Raw genomic sequence first — 14,977 nt, forward strand, 5'->3', positions numbered from 1 at the left:
CATTTTGCACGGGTGTGCCGTTCAGCACCACAGAGCAATGTGCATGAGCTACAGCTACCCGATGTGACCATACTGTACCTTGATAATTCTGCCCATGCACCAAAGAGACTGCTGTGCGATGTTACCGTTTCCACTACTACTATCCCTGCTAAGGCCATGCAGCTGGTCGTGGATACAGGTTCTGCCGTGTCTATATTGCCACACCACATCTACCAGAAATCCTTCAGTGACACTCTGCTGTCTGCAGCTTCTACCAGGCTGGTGACCTACACAAGAGATAACATTCCTGTACTGGGATGTCTGCATGCTAAAGTACAGATGGACAACACCTCTACAGCAGCCACTTTCTTCGTTGTGGAGAGAGGGACAGCACTGTTAGGTATGGACTTATTCACTGCCTTGGACCTTTGCATCCGAGGGGATCCTCACCTCAGCTCCAGTGCCACCCACACCGGTGATGTCCACAAACACCGCAACACATACTGATACCAATACCCCTGGGATTGGGTGTGCTAAGACTTTTGTGCATAAAGTGAAACTTGATCCTACTATCAGACCGGTGCGCCAGAAGCTGCGGCGCTTGACTTTTGCCGTTAGAGAAAGCGTCTCTGCCGAGCTGAATCGCCTGTTGAATGCAGGCGTCATAGAGAAGATCGATGCCTCTGCCTGGGTGTCCCCCATTGTGGTCAAAGCAAAGAAAAATGGTGGAATCCGGATGTGTACTGATCTCCGGGAACCAAACAAGGCAGTGGTCATCGACAGCTATCCGCTGCCCCACATCGACGAACTGCTTGCCAACCTGCGAGGTGCTAAGGTATTTTCTACCATTGATCTTGCCAATGCATACTACCAGTTGCCCCTCCATGAGGACAGTAGAGACATTACAGCCTTCATTACACACGAGGGGCTCTTCAGATTTCGCAGGGTGCCCTATGGCTTAGCGTCCGCACCCTCTGCTTTCCAAAAAATGATGGCAACAATTCTACAAGGCGTACCTGGCGTTCAAAACTACCTTGATGACCTGATAATTTATGGTGCCACGCCTACTGCACATGACCATAACCTCGAAACTGTCCTGCTGAAACTAAAAGAGGCAGGCTTAGTGCTGAACGACAACAAGTGTCATTTCAAGCAGACTTCACTGCGCTTCCTTGGTCACGTAATCACTGCTGAGGGGATCCTGCCTGACCAAGAACACATTGATGCAGTTCTAAATGCCCCGGCCCCATCTGATGCAGCTACCTTGAGGTCTTTCTTGGGCCTTGTGTCTTGGTACTCGAAATTTCTACCCAACTTTGCTACAGTTGTTGCCCCTATGCGTGAGTGTGCCAAAGAAACAGACACATTCAAATGGACTGAAGCTTGTTGATTTTAGTGGGGGTCTTATGCTCTCATACAGTGATCTGATTGGACGTTACGTATTGCTGTATCGTATATAAGCAGGTGCATAATAAATGATTGTTCTCTTTCCGGTAAAGTAATTCCGATGGCGAGCTGTGTCACTTATTCCTCCGTAAATGTGTAGATAAAGTAAACCGGTTATCCTATCCTACGATGTACAACGCAACAGGTTATGGGCCCAGACGGGACGTTGGAAACCGATGGAGCAGGTTATGCTTTGACGGAGATGAAAAGAACTACGAGATATGGGAAACGAAGTTTTTGGGCTACCTACGTCTTCAAGGGCTGAAGGAGACCATATTGCAAGAACCAGGCGAGGACGATGTTAATGACGAAGTTAAAAACGAAGAAGCCTATGCCGAGTTAATACAGTTTTTGGACGACAAAAGTCTGTCTCTGGTCATGAGAGAAGCGACTGATAACGGCCGAAAAGCTCTGACCATTCTGAGGGATCATTACGCAGGTAAAGGAAAACCACGTGTGATAAGCCTATACACCGAGCTAACGTCTCTACAGAAGGCAGCTAATGAGAGTGTCACAGACTACATAATTAGGGCAGAGACTGCCATTACAGCACTTCGAAATGCCGAAGAAAACCTTAGTGATGGACTTCTAATAGCAATGATTCTGAAGGGGTTGCCGGAGTCATTTAAGGTATTTGCCATCCACATAACCCAGGGTGACGAGAAGATGGAGTTTACGGAGTTTAAAACCAAGCTGAGAAGTTTTGAGAGCACGGAGAAGCAAAATGCTAACTCAAGTGATGACGGTGTGATGAAGGTGACTGCCTCAACCTCGGGAGCTGGGGGAAGAGAGAGCATTACTTGCTTCAACTGCAATCAAAAGGGGCATATAGCTAGAGCATGTCCGAACGAGCAGCACCAGCGACCGAAGCAGTGGTGCAGTTTTTGCAGAAGTCCAACACACAGAAATGCCACGTGCAGACGGAGAATGGGAGATGATGCAAAGCAAGCGATTGATGCTGAAGAGGAAAACGAACATGGATATGCGTTCAAGATAAGTGAACGACAAATCAACGGATCAAGACAGAGAGGCCTGATGGTCGATACGGGCGCTACATCACACATAATAACTGACATTGAAAAATTCAAGAACTTTGACAACACTTTCCAGCCAGAGAAGCACGTTTTGGAATTGGCCGATGGAACGAGGACGTGCGGTGTCGCGTCAAAAAGAGGTGATGCAGAGATCTTTCTCATTAACAGCGAGGGCCAACAGGTGAAAGCGACGCTAAAAAGGGCGTTGTATATTCCATCCTATCCACAGGACATTTTCTCTGTGAAAACCGCGACGACCAACGGAGCTTCAGTGAACTTCAAACAGGGCCGTGACCAGCTCATCCACAAAGACGGGACCAGGTTTGACATCAAAGAGTACAACAGACTGTACTATCTGAACACTTATAGTGGTGAGAATGATGATGAGTGTAATGCATGTTATGATATCCAAACCTGGCACGAGATCCTAGGTCACTGTAACTATGATGATGTCTCTAAACTACAAAATGTTGTAGAGGGAATGAAAATCAAGGGGCCAGTCGATAGATCTAACTTAAATTGTGAGGTCTGCATACAAGGGAAATTTGCTCAGAGCAGAAACCGAGAACCAGATGAAAGAGCAAAGGCAGCACTTGATCTAGTGCATACTGATTTAGCTGGCCCTATCGAGCCAGAAGCAAAAGATGGTTTTCGATATGTTTTATCATTTACTGATGACTACACAAGCGTAGTGTTTGTCTATTTCTTAAAGGTTAAAAGTGATACTGCCAAAGCAACCGAGAAATTCATTGCTGACACTGCCCCTTATGGGAAGATAAAGTGTATTAGGTCAGACAATGGCACAGAGTACACAGGGGGAAAATTCCAAGCTTTGCTGAGTAGGAATAGCATACGACATGAGACCTCAGCACCTTACTCTCCTCACCAAAACGGAACTGCTGAGAGAAACTGGAGAACTCTATTTGAGATGGGTAGATGTATGCTTATCGAGAGTAACTTGCCTAAAGAATTGTGGACATATGCCGTGATGACTGCTGCAGTAATACGCAACAGGTGCTACAATAGTCGGGTCAAACAAACCCCATACTACATGCTGACGGGAAAGAAACCAGACCTTTCGAAAATGAGAGTGTTTGGAACGGCGTGTTACGCATACAAACAGGACAGGAAAAAGTTGGATCCCAGATGCGAGAAGGGAGTGTTTGTAGGGTTTGACAAGAATAGCCCAGCACACTTAGTCTACTACCCACATACAAGGAAAGTACTGAAGCACAGGCTTGTGAAGTTCATTACGAAGAATGTAGTTGAACATGAAACTCAGACTGACCTAGAAATGACAGATGATGCTCATGGGAAGAGATTTGCATCCCCCATGCCCAGACACCAGATAGCTGATCAGACACCAAAAGAGGACCAAGAGTCTAACTTGGTAGATCCAGAAATGACTCTCAGACAAGAGACAGACAACAGAGGTGCCATACTGACAGAAGATAGTTGTACACGCTACCCCAGAAGGGATAGGATCCCTCCTAAATACTTGAATGATTATGTGTCTGATGTTGATAGTGAGGATCAGTTATTTGCCAATCTTGACTATTGCTACAGGATGGTGTGTAGTAGTGTACCACGGACTTTTGGTGAAGCCATGGATTCACCAAAGTCACTGATTTGGGCTGATGCTATGAAGGAAGAGATTAGTTCCCTCAAAGAAAACAACACATACACATTGACAACACTGCCAAAGGGTAAGACTGCAGTGGGGGGTAGGTGGGTGTTTGCCGTCAAAAACAATGCTGACGAGTCTGAGACGTATAAAGCAAGATATGTTGCTAAAGGCTACAGTCAAGTAGCTGGAATAGACTACAAGGAGACTTTTTCTCCAACTGCGAATATGACATCAATACGTACTCTGATGCAAATGGCAGCCCAATATGACCTTAAACTCCATCAAATGGATGTCAAGACGGCTTATCTTAATGCTCCTATAGATTGTGAGGTTTACATAGAGCAACCAGAAGGATTTGAAGTCAAGTCAGAGACAGGTGAAAAACTTGTCGGTAAACTGAACAAGTCACTATATGGTTTGAAACAGTCTGGACGGAATTGGAATAGGGTGTTACACGATCACCTCAGTGAAAATGGATTTACTCAGAATCCAGCAGACAATTGTGTCTACTACAAAGAAACAGCGAATGATAGGATCATACTGATCATCTGGGTTGATGATCTACTGATAGCAGCTAGGGACAGTGATTCACTCAATGATGTGAAGAAAATGTTGACAGCAAGGTTCAAAATGAAAGATCTTGGAGAACTTAAGCACTTTCTAGGCATAGATTTTAACCAGAGTGAGGGAGAGGTAAGAATGAACCAAAAGCGATACATATCAAAAATACTGGAGAAGTTTGGCATGTCAGAGTGTAAATCAAGGTCGACCCCATGTGAACAAAAATTAAACTTGGATGGTGATGAGGAACTTAGCGATTCTAGGAGATATCGAGAGGTGATAGGCAGCTTGATTTATGTAATGACATGTACAAGACCAGACCTAAGTTGGATAGTCAGCAAGCTTTCACAGTACCTATCACAGCCAAAACAACAACACATGATGGCGGCCAAACATGTGATGAGATACTTGAAATGCACAATCAACAAGGAGTTATGCTATAAGAAAAGTAAAGAGGCACTTAAACTTGTGGCATATAGTGATGCTGATTGGGCAGCAGACCTGAGGGATAGATGCAGTACTACAGGGTATTGTGTAGGTCTAACTGAAAAGGGTCCTGTTGTGTCATGGAAATCAAAGAAGCAGCCAACAGTTGCGTTATCCACATGTGAAGCTGAATATATGGCTTTGGCTGCGACTACTCAAGAATGCCTATACCTTATACAACTATTGAATGGAATGGATAGTGAGTGTAAATATGTGCCAGTCAAAATCTTGGAAGACAACCAAGGAGCAATTGCTTTGTCCAAAAATCCTGTAAATCGTCAGAGATGTAAACATGTTGATATTCGTTTTCATTTTGTTCGATCAGCACTCAATGATGGCAATATAACCATTGAATATTGCCCAACAGCAGAGATGGTAGCAGATGTTATGACTAAGCCTGCAACAAAGTTTAAGCTCGAGCAGTTTAGACATTTTCTTTTTGGAATGTAGCCTAAGCTGCCAAACAAACGTCAATGTGACAGATTGTTTTATTTTTGATTATTATTATTTATTTATTTTTGTGTGTGTATTATGAGAGCAAGTGGGGGTGTTGATTTTAGTGGGGGTCTTATGCTCTCATACAGTGATCTGATTGGACGTTACGTATTGCTGTATCGTATATAAGCAGGTGCATAATAAATGATTGTTCTCTTTCCGGTAAAGTAATTCCGATGGCGAGCTGTGTCACTTATTCCTCCGTAAATGTGTAGATAAAGTAAACCGGTTATCCTATCCTAAGATGTACAACGCAACAAAGCTGCTCAAAGCAGTTTTGATGAAGTTAAACAGCTCCTGATAGCTAGTCCAGCGCTTGCCCTTTATGACGCCACACTCCGCTCAGTGATCTCTACAGATGCGAGTGACTACGGATTGGGTGCTGTGTTTGCCCAAATACAGCCTGATGGCACGGAGAAACCAGTGGCATTCGCTTCCCGCACCCTGACTGCAACAGAGCGCAAATACTCAATAGTGGAAAAGGAAGTGTTGGCATGTGTGTGGGCTACAGAAAAATGGAGGACATACTTATGGGGCCATCGTTTTACTCTGCGCACAGACCACCAGGCCCTAACCACTTTGCTTACGACCAAGGGGATAGGGAGAGCTGGGATGCGTGTGGCTCGCTGGTCTGCACGCCTACTCTGCTTTGACTATGACATTGTGTACCGTCCAGGGTCTCTAAATGATACAGCAGATTGCCTTTCTCGTCTTCCCTTGCCTCTGCCTCCTGACCCCTCTGCTGGTGTGGAGCCTGAATTAGTGGCTCAGATTTCGTCCACACTACAGGCTCTTCCAGTGGCTGACTTTGAAGCTGCCTGCTCTACATGTCCTGAAATGACTACTCTGCGGGAACAGATTAATCGTGGCTGGCCACCCTCCATCAGAGCAGTGCACCAGGACGTGACTCCCTACTACAAGGTGAGAGATGAGCTCTCAGTTAAAGACAATTTCATTTTCAGGGGTTCAAGACTCTTAGTGCCAACTTCTGTACGCCAGACCTTGATAGCCTTGGCCCACGAGAGTCACCAAGGAGTTGTACGCACAAAGCAGCGCTTGCGAGATCTATACTGGTGGCCAAGAATGGATTCGGAGGTTCAGACCTGCATAGCCTCCTGCGTTGCCTGCCAGTCAAATGATAAAACTGCATTTACTCACCCTGCTCCCCTGCAACCTGTCCAGCTTCCCGAGGGTCCTTGGCAGAAACTTGGCCTCGATATTGTCGGGCCATTTGAAACAGCTTCCCCTGCCTGCCGCTATGCTATAACACTAGTGGACTACTATTCCAAGTGGCCTGAGCTTGCCTTCTCTCACAGTGGAATGGAATGCAACTCACCTGGCCCACTTTCCACTGGGAACTGATACACATGCAAACAGCAACACTCTACCTCACTCACAGGACTCTACACACACTCCTACAGACCATTCACGCACCAGAGTCACACTGATACACATGCAAACAGCAACACTCTACCTCACTCACAGGACTCTATAGACACTCCTACAGACCATTCACGCACCAGAGTCACACCTATTTGGCATCAGGCCTATGTTGTTTATTGACTTGATTTACTTACATTAGAGCCTTTTCTTTTACTCTACCTGGCTAATGTAACTGTATGTTCTTGGAGAGATATAATTCAATTTTCCCAATGATACTATTGCTATTCTAGGTTTGTTTATTTTATATTACAGGGTAATGCATTTTCGGGACATGCCAATGTAGTTAACACGAAAAAATGCTTTGTGCACTTGATCATTGGTAGGAATGACCGTTACCACTTTTTGAATTGTCATCCTATGTTGGATCCTATTTACTTCTTTTAGTTTAGTGCTGAAGTAAGTAAGAGTATTCTTTTACAGAAAGAGGAGATGTTGTGTTCTGTAATACTGTTCTATATGGTGCTACCACTAGGAGACACTGTTCCGAAATGAATGCTAGTTAATTTACGTACATGGGGGCAGAAGAACAGTCAACCGCCATGCGACTAGTTATGTACCTTCATGCTGCTGAAGTTTCTGAGTAAAGAGTTGTAACGTAATCCTGCTTGTCATTACTCTGAAGCTACACTAACGCTACACCACAAATTGGCGGGGTGCAGAAGGCGGGGTGCAGAAGAGTTTAAAGGGAGACCGGCTGTTGTGCAATGTGGGCTTTTGATGTGCAAATTTCCCAATGTCTGTGTGATCTGCATTGAAGACGAATAAAACTACTTGTATCTGATTGGACCACGGCTCAGTCGTCCTTCTCACAACTCAGTAGATTCCTCTATATGCAGCCTGCCTACCTGTTGAACTTGCTTGGTAGTACAGGCCCCGTACAGGCCTCTATATGCAGCCTGCCTACCTGTTGAAGAGCAGGCTCTTCTCTCACCCTCCCTCCACCATCACCACTCAGCTTTGCTGACAGCACTTTGTTGTTTTGTAGCTCACTAGTTTTTTACACTTCCAGTATTCCTATATTCCGATGCCTCGCTCATTTATCCATTGTATTCATTTGTATAGCCCTTTTCAACAGCAAGCTTTTAATCAGCATTGTCACAGAGGGCTTCACAGATGCCCACAGACCAGCACCTATAACCAACCTAACCCAAACTCACACTCCCTTCACTGTTGTTTCACTAATGGACACACCCCATCACTTAATTATTGTTAACAGCTTTTCTCAGTTTAGTTCAATACATGCATAACTTTGCAACCCCATGTGTGCAATCATTTTGTCACAGACTAAAAGCCAGCCATTACAGGTTTAGTTGTGCAAGGCACCATCTTCTCTTCATGAGGAAGCGTTGAATGAATAGTTGTACAGTATTTGAGTGGTCAGATTCAAGGAACATTGCAGTTAGCCAGATCACAGAGTAACTATATCTTGGCTAACAGGCGCAATGGAAAACAAATAACTAGTGCAACAATAACATTAGGCGTAAGTAATTGGCTTAAGTTTATAGCAACAATAACAACTCAATTACAGTAACATCTCAATTCCTCAACTCCATTCAAACAATGACGTGTCGATGACAGTAGTGACAACAACACCAAAACAACAACAGTGTGATGATGGATGGCAGGGTTGGGCTCTGAACAAATGTGTACGTCTGTTGGATTCAACAGACAACTGTCTACGACCAGCACAAAATTAGCTATCTATTGATCCAAAAATGAAGCATGAAGAACGAAAATTGTGGCAATGCTGGCAAACTAGAAATATTTTTTCAACAACATCCGAAGCTGCCCTCCACTCTAAGCGTTTAAGTCTGCACTCTAGGGTTTCACGTACACACCCATGTAAATCTCAGAAACGGCTTGAAAAAGTCATGAAACATAATCAGTGATATTGAAAAAAGTTGATTAGATATCAAAAAGCTGAATTATTTGAAAATTATTTAGGGTTTTGTCAACATTTTAGCTGAAAGTTTGAGTAAGAAGAAGGATTTGGAAGTTGAAGAAGTTTAAAGAAGTTTGAGAGGATTTGAAAGAAAACTCCATTGGAAACCCATGTAAAAAATATTATGAATATTGATTTATATTAATTCAAGCATAAGAGGTACAAAGCTGAAAAGTCATAGCACCCATGGCCTGAAACTGCTGAATTTTATGATAGCTGAACGGTTTTAATAGCTGAAGATTTGAAGGCGCTGAAAGGTGTCTTGGAAGAAATAGAAGAAGAAGAAGATGCTTGAACTAGAAAGTGCATTTCCTCCAGAAAATGTGTTGGAATGCTGAAAGATGAATTATTTGTTTTTAATTGCTGAAAATTTATCATTTCAAGATGTATACAGCTGCCGAAACGATCGCTGCAGATCGCAGGCAATCGCAGGCAATCGCGGCACTTCGCAGCCAGTGTGGTCGGTCCCATTTTATAACATGGGCACCGAAAGAAAAAAGGAGGCGCGTCGCAGCAGATCGCAGCCGATCGCAGGAAGTGTGTCCCAGGCGTAAGACCAAGACTGGGCGATACTGAATCAAGTCCAAGACCAAGGCAGGGTGAGACCGGGTCAAGACCAGACCACTCAAAACACACAAGCAGTAGGGTTTGACTAGGTAAAAAGTTAGATTTGATTGTGACTGTGTATTTGAACAAAAAATGTGCACTCTTAAAGTAGTGCAGTGTCCTTGGCCAGGCAATGCAGCTTTTTAAATATTATTGTAATATTTTTTATTTTCTTAGAGGCACATTAGTACTCGGTCTCTGCTTTCACATCTCTCTGAAGGAAGGAGCGCGGTACCACAGCGTTTAACTTACGTAACATTAAGTTGTGAGACAGCTGAGCTGACATGAGTTAATGTTGATGTAACATTTATATTCATCATTTGCTACATAGCTTTATGTGGCCTGGCTCGTTATCACAAACAAAATCTGGCAAGCAACTGAAACTAACGCCCTGAAACATACAGCATGTTACATAGCTAATATTTCCTAAATCTCTTTGTGTAATGGGGGAAGAGATTTCTGAAGAGTTTTGGTACAGAGGCAGATTGCAAACGTTTTTTTATGCTTTCTTAATAAATGCCGGTAAAGGTTTTATGTAGGCCTAGTCCCAGCCTCATCAGTGAGCGTCTCATAATTACACATGGTGTGTTTTCTTTTGGACGTTATTGTAAAGTCTTTGTGGTTCAGGTAACCAAATGTAATTATAGCCGATTTGGCCAACATCTTCAGACAGCCACTAATTCGCCTATCTTCCTCATTCCCTTTTGAGGTGCAAATTGGGGTGATGGGTAATTTCAAATTAGAAAGGAGTTAAATTATTGGATGCATTTGAAGCATGATGTTTTACATCCAATAACAGTTATGATATTAACAAATAAATTAAACAATGCACAGGCAATGTAGTGAGATTTCCCCAGTTGTGACACCGGTCTCGAGTACTACAACACTGCCAGGGGAACTAAAAGAGGTTGAAAAGACTAAAGGAGGTAGAGAAAAACATGCTGGTACAAAATCAGTGCTGGAGCCATAGAACCTGACCCCGGGAAAATCAGAGCTATCACAGACATGCCCATCCCACAGAATACAGCAGATGTTAGCCGTTTCTTGGGAATGGTCACATATATTGCGTTTATCCCTAAATTTTCAGACACCACCAAACCGCTCAGAGACTTGCTATCAAAGAACAATGAGTGGTCTTGGGGCCACATGCAACAGACATCATTTGAAAACCTCAAAAAGGAGCTGGCATCACAGAGAGTGTTGGCTCAGTACAGACCACTAGCCAAGCCAAAACAAAAGTGTCTGCAGACGCATCATCCTTTGGCCTGGGTGCTGTCCTTATGCAGAGACACATGGAGTGGCGTCCAATCGCATACATTTCTCGAAGTCTCTCTGAAACAGAGCAACGTTATGCCCAGGTTGAAAAGGAGGCGTTAGCCGTCACCTGGGCATGTGAAAGGTTGAGTACATACCTCCTAGGCCTATCATTCACGATAGAGACAGACCATAAACCACTACTGGCCCTGTTGAGGACAAAAGCATTGGATGATTTACCTCCCAGAGTGCAGCGCTTCCGCCTCAGACTGCTGAGGTTCACATACAAGATAACTTACGTGCCAGGGAAGGCACTCATCACAGCTGATGCACTCTCCAGGGCTCCTGTGAGACGCCCACTGACCGAAGAAGAGGCACAGCTAGAAGGGGAAGTGCAGATATTTATCAATATGACACGTGAAAACTTACCTGCATCCCAGGGTAAACTTCAACAGATAGCAGAGCACCAACAGCAGGATTCTGTCTGCAGCCAGCTGATGTCACAGTGCAAGAGAGGGTGGCCACGGCAAGAAGAGCTGCCCCAGCAACTGAAGTCCTATTGGGTCCACCACAGTGAGCTACACATGAATGGTGACCTTCTGATGAAAGACCAGTGGATTTTTATACCAGAGACATTACAGAAGGAAATGCTGGCCAGACTACATGAGGGACATATGGGGACAACCAAATGCAGACTGAGGGCCCAACAGTCAGTGTGATGGCTGGGACTGGGCGTGCAAATCACAAGAGTGGTGGCCCAGTGTGAGGTATGTGCTAAAAATCAACCACTTCACCCAGAACCAATGATACCCTTAGAGCTGCCACAGCGGCCCTGGCAGAAAGTAGGAGCTGATATGTTTTACTGGGAAAATGACTCTTATTGTTAGTAGACTACTACTCTGGATACATTGAAGTAATAAAACCCCCAATAACCACATCAGCAGGCGTTATCAATGGCTTTAAATCAATGTTTGCTAGACATGGGGTTCCAGAAGTACTGATTACTGATAATGGCCCTCAGTTTTCTTCAGGCTCTTTCTCCTCATTTGCCAAGGACTACGACTTCAGATATGTGACCAGCAGCCCATACTTTGCACAGAGCAATGGAGAGGCAGAGAGAGCTGTGAAAACCGTCAAGGGCCTATTGAGGAAAAATGCTGACCCATACAGGGCCCTGTTGGCTTACAGAGTCACACTGCTGCATCAGGGACCATCGCCAGCAGAACTCCTGATGAGCAGGAGACTGCGCTCACCATTGCCAGTCTCACCTGTTCAACTCAAACCTCAATGGCCAAACAGGAAGGCCTCAGAGCATTATCTGTCAGGGGTTAATCAGAAGGTTGCCGGTTCGATTCAGGCTGTTCACAAAATGACGTTGTGTCCTTGGGCAAGGCACTTCACCCTACTTGCCTTGGGGGAATGTCCCTGTGCTTACTGCAAGTCGCTCTGGATAAGAGCGTCTGCTAAATGACTACATGGAAATGTAACCCTCCCGCTGTCCTGGTTGTCTGTATAGACAGCCCATGTCCTCCAGGTGGTACTGTCTGACTTCAGAAAACCCCTCTCCCATTTACTCAGGCGTTGTCTTGTGTTACTAGTCAATAATATCGAATGCATTGTAGTAGATTATATGACAGTGCTTAGATTTCAGCCTACAACAGGTCACACTGACTCTAATAAACTGTACTTCATCCTATCCACATACTACTGACAAGATTTAGACCTTGGAATCATTTTCGGAGACCTTTACTTTGTAATGCTATAAAATAATTTTTGTATTAAGAGAAGTCGTTGTAACACCGCAGTGGGTCACAATGACCCAGAGACCGTGCAATATCAACATTATATTCTATAATTTAACACATTATCACTTTCAACAACCTAACCTCAAGAGACATAATGAACAGTGTTATCTTATCTAAAGCATATTTACTGCCTTCTCTGAAACTGCTCTCTCTGTCATCACATGTTCTGTAATAACACCCAGTCCGGTAGACATCTGTACTGTAGACAATGATTAACAGGAATGACCAAGGATCTGTACTGTACATTTGTACTCAAAATCACCTTCAATACCATGACAAACTAACTACTGACAAACAAATATTACCATTAAACCCATTCAAATCCTTCACTCTCTAGTAGATACAGTTATTCATGTGAGTGTCCAACCAAATGTTCCAACGGTTCAGCTGAGTCTCTTGACCACACCCTGGTCCTCCATTCAGGAGGATTGTAGGTCTGAGCGTTCAACTAGAATCATCCTCACTTCCTACCTGACCTGAACATGATCCCTGGAGGGACTTACCTCTGCTTTGTCCTGGTCTGAATTCACAAACACAACATCAAGTCAAGCAAGCATTGTCCTTCGTGCTGAAGAAGAAATCTGTTGATGCCGTTTGTGCTGCTTTCTCAATGAGGAGTGTCTCTGGAACATTCTAGTTCCAGGTCAAAGTCCAGTGATATAGACACCATCATGAGAGCTGTTTACTACTTAACCCTTCAGGTAGGAGGACCCTGGGTGTACTATCAAATCAGAACATCATTAATATACTGTAGCTGATACAGAATACACAGTACTATCCATCTAAACCTGCCTACTGTTACTGTGAGCTACTAACTCATATATTTCCACGGTTAGAGCTACTAACTCATTAGTGTCCACAGTTAGAGTGGGGGCCTCAGTTATGTGTCATGGTGTTGACAGGACCCCACAGTGAAGTGCTCTGGACCAAATGAGGAGAATCAAATGTCATTTAATGTGACCTCATGGCACCATAGATGCAGAGTTGTTGGTCTGGATATCTACAGGACTTCAGGTCCCAGAATCCACCTCTCCACTGCCCTTGTTACCTGGGATCACAGTGACTTCACAATGCCCTGGTGGCAACACACTCTAGAATGTTGAATCATTAACAGCATGAACATCATAAAGCAGATTATTACAGTCTGACCAGAAGTTCTGCTTTCCTGTGTAAACCCTGCCCTATCTCCCCTGTCCCCTATAGACCTGCTGTACCTGGACTGACCCTCACCTGTCACTGACCACCACGCTCCTATAGACCTGCTGTACCTGGACTGACGCTCACCTGTTCCTGACCACCACGCTCCTATAGACCTGCTGTACCTGGACTGACCCTCACCTGTCACTGACCACCACGCTCCTATAGACCTGCTGTACCTGGACTGACCCTCACCTGTTCCTGACCACCACGCTCCTATAGACCTGCTGTACCTGCACTGACCCTCACCTGTCACTGACCACCACGCTCCTATAGACCTGCTGTACCTGGACTGACCCTCACCTGTCACTGACCACCACGCTCCTATAGACCTGCTGTACCTGGACTGACCCTCACCTGTCACTGACCACCACGCTCCTATAGACCTGCTGTACCTGGACTGACCCTCACCTGTCACTGACCACCTCGCTCCTATAGACCTGCTGTACCTGGACTGACCCTCACCTGTCACTGACCACCACGCTCCTATAGACCTGCTGTACCTGCACTGACCCTCACCTGTCACTGACCACCACGCTCCTATAGACCTGCTGTACCTGCACTGACCCTCACCTGTCACTGACCACCACGCTCCTATAGACCTGCTGTACCTGGACTGACCCTCACCTGTTCCTGACCACCACGCTCCTATAGACCTGCTGTACCTGGACTGACCCTCACCTGTCACTGACCACCACGCTCCTATAGACCTGCTGTACCTGGACTGACCCTCACCTGTCACTGACCACCACGCTCCTATAGACCTGCTGTACCTGGACTGACCCTCACCTGTCACTGACCACCACGCTCCTATAGACCTGCTGTACCTGGACTGACCCTCACCTGTCTGACCACCTCGCTCCTATAGACCTGCTGTACCTGGACTGACCCTCACCTGTCACTGACCACCACGCTCCTATAGACCTGCTGTACCTGGACTGACCCTCACCTGTCACTGACCACCACGCTCCTATAGACCTGCTGTACCTGGACTGACCCTCACCTGTCACTGACCACCTCGCTCCTATAGACCTGCTGTACCTGGACTGACCCTCACCTGTCACTGACCACCACACTCCTATAGACCTGCTGTACCTGGACT

General features: G+C 45.2%; 1 long non-coding RNA gene across 1 annotated transcript; it reads right to left on the bottom strand.

Annotated features, from left to right (window-relative positions):
- Window positions 1-10,688: 10,688 nt before the first annotated feature.
- LOC134011737 (uncharacterized) lies at window positions 10,689-11,253 on the bottom strand. Its single transcript, XR_009928499.1, has 3 exons — window positions 11,173-11,253; window positions 11,032-11,082; window positions 10,689-10,951 (listed from the first exon to the last, which is right to left on the bottom strand). It is a non-coding gene; the product is annotated as an uncharacterized LOC134011737 (long non-coding RNA).
- Between the last annotated feature and the right edge of the window lie 3,724 nt (window positions 11,254-14,977).

This window comes from Osmerus eperlanus, chromosome 1, assembly GCF_963692335.1.
Source record: "Osmerus eperlanus chromosome 1, fOsmEpe2.1, whole genome shotgun sequence".
NCBI classification, from domain to species: Eukaryota; Metazoa; Chordata; class Actinopteri; order Osmeriformes; family Osmeridae; genus Osmerus; species Osmerus eperlanus.